The sequence below is a fragment of the Orycteropus afer genome, unplaced genomic scaffold, assembly GCF_000298275.1.
Source record: "Orycteropus afer afer isolate SDZICR_OR568_19922 unplaced genomic scaffold, OryAfe1.0 scaffold00183, whole genome shotgun sequence".
NCBI classification, from domain to species: Eukaryota; Metazoa; Chordata; class Mammalia; order Tubulidentata; family Orycteropodidae; genus Orycteropus; species Orycteropus afer.
In genome coordinates this window covers 863410-866177 of record NW_006921770.1, presented here as the reverse complement: position 1 = coordinate 866177, position 2768 = coordinate 863410, and the positions used below count along the sequence as shown (strand labels likewise).

Sequence of the window (2768 nt, the reverse complement as noted above, 5' to 3'; positions counted from 1 at the left end):
TTCATACCACACTTGAAGTTTTGGTCATGAGAAGCTCTATTGGGGGAGGGATAATCTACAGACATTATGCAAGATTATTTGCATATATCATTCCATTCAATTCCTCCACCATCTTCTTAGGTGAGAACTATTACCCTTAGTTTTATAAATTCATTCATTCAACAAATATTTATAAAGCACCTACTACATGCCTGGTGGAGCTGTGGTTAAAGCATTGAGCTGTTAACCAAAAAATTGGCAGTTCAAACCCACTAGCAGCTCCATGGGAGAAAGACGAGGCAGGCTGTTTCTATAAAGATTTATAGCCTTGGAAACCCTACGGGGCAGTTCTATTCTATCTAATAGGGTCAGTAGGAGTCATGATGGCCTCAGTGGCAATGGGTTTACCATATGCCAGGTACTGCTAGGTGCTAGGGATACAGTGGTGAACAGAGCAAAGTCCCTGCTCTCATAGAGCTTACATTCAAGTTGAAAGAGATAGTCAACAAAGAAATGGATATTTCAGGTGGTAGTAATACCAGGAAGGAGAATAAAGCAAGTTAAGGAGGATAATATTGCAGGAAAGGAAGGGGTAGTTACAGTTATGTGTCAGCTTGGCTGGACCTGGTTTCGAGCAGCTGTGTAGTATTCCCTATGATGAGACTGGTAATCAGCTCCATGGTAGAGTCTACTGGAGGAGCTGAGTAGCTGCTTTGGGGATGTGGTCTGCTTCCAGTGTACAAGCAGAAGCTTTGAGGAGGGTCTCTGAGCCTTTTGACATGCTTGGGTCTGCATTTAGCCGTCTTCATTCAGCAGCTTGCCATGTTGCCTGCTGATCTTGGACTCTTTCTGGATTTGAACTAGTGGTCTGCTGTGTTTCCTGATAATCTTGGGACTGTGCCATTTTACTTGTCAACCTTGGGTTTGTCAGCCTCAGTATCCAGCATCTTCCTGAGTTAAGAGATTCCTCTGGCTCCAGTGGACCGGGAGCAAGAGGCAGATCTGAAGCCCAAGGTTGAGGGACCTTCACCCAGCCCCTAGAGCTGGCGCTTTGAACTCAGACATCTAGCCTCTAAACTGCAAGAGACTAAATCACTTTTTGTTAAGACCACCCATTGTGGTATTTTCTGTTAGAGCAGCACTAGGGAACCAAATCAGCATATAAATAGTATTTGAAACCATGGGACCAGGTAAGATCACCAAGGAAATGAACATAGAAGAGAGAAGAGACCTTAGGATTGAGCTCTCCAGCATTTCAAGTGGTGCAGGTGAAGGGAACACATTACAGATGAGAAATCAAAGCCTGGATAGTCAAGCAACATGCTTCTTTGTCACGGTGAAGGAGAGAGATGGGAATCCAAGCTTTGTGGCTCTGACTCTGCAGTTAATACCATGAACCCCTTAGCAATGCTCCAAATGCTGGAGCAAAGAGGTCTTTTCCAGAGACATAAGACATGAGATGGCCTACCAGATTTCACCTCTAAATATACAGGAATAGCAAGCTAGGCCTTCAGGATTGAGCAAAAGACACTTCACTTGCTGGTGGAACCAGACTACACATCCATTAGCTCCACCTGGTGCAGTACTCAGGGATCTCGAGGGAGCAAGAAAGGTCTGGTAATTAAGAAAGATTCTTTTCTTGAGCCAGTGGGTCATAGTGACTGTCAGAGTTAGAAGATTGATGGTTTAATAAAGACCACCTGAAAAGGCAATTGACCAGCAAAGGAAAAAAATCATTGCCACCCACCCACTACTGGCAATGTTCCCATTAGGAAGGTCCCTCTCCCCAATCAACAGCATTATATACTGTGTTTTTATGCAAATAATGCATGCATGATTACAGTTTTTTTGCACACTGGACAACTCCTTTTTCTTGTTTCTCCTTTGCATGCTGTGCACATTATGTGAGTGCAGGTATTATTTACATGGATGCATTATGTGCAAAAAATAATGGTACTTGCAAACAATACTCCATATAAGGCATCCATTCATTCATTTGACAAATAGTTATTCTCTGCCAAGCTCCTTGACTGAGTATATGGAGATGAATAAGACTCAGTTCCTGTGCTCAAGAGTTTAGAATATCATGGAAGTCATACCTATATACAAAATTTTGAATAAGCCAAGCATTCCATTTTAGAACACTACATGTATTTAAGTATTTATCTTTTAAAAATTCATTTCCATAGTAGTGAGGATTTGGAGTCCAGCATATAGGCAAGCTTAATAAGTTATTCACTGATCTGAGGAGCACATGCAGTTATAAAGAAAGGCCCCAGAACTGAGAGTTAGGAGACCAGCAATCTAGCTAGAGTTTTGCCAAAAATTGCTTTGTGAGTATAGACAAGTCCCTTTATCTCTCTGGATCTTAGCTTGCTCATCCATGAAAAAGGGGTTTAGGTCAAATTATCCTTGGAGATCTTTTAGATTTGACTGGAATTTGCTGAGCCAGGGGCCAGTGGCGCAATGGATAACGCATCTGACTACGGATCAGAAGATTGTAGGTTTGACTCCTGCCTGGCCCGGTTTTTAATCACCTTAGTATTTAGGAGCTCTGGTAGCATAGTGCCTACGGCACTTGACTTCCAACCAGAAGGCTGGTGGTGCAAACCCATCAGCCACTCCTCGGAAGGAAGGTTGGGCAATCTACTTCTGTAGTGATACAGCCTCGGAAACCCAAGGAGGGGTCTCTATGAGTCGTGCCCGACTCCACGGCACATAACAACAACAACAACAGAATTTGCTGTAAGCTCTGAAGGCCCGAGTGAAAAATCTTTTTCCTAAAATGC

At 43.1% G+C, this 2768-nt stretch overlaps 1 non-coding gene across 1 annotated transcript; it reads left to right on the top strand.

Annotated features, from left to right (window-relative positions):
- The first annotated feature begins 2431 nt into the window (after positions 1-2431).
- Positions 2432-2504, top strand: TRNAR-ACG. Its single transcript has one exon. It is a non-coding gene; the product is annotated as a tRNA-Arg (tRNA).
- Positions 2505-2768: the final 264 nt, after the last annotated feature.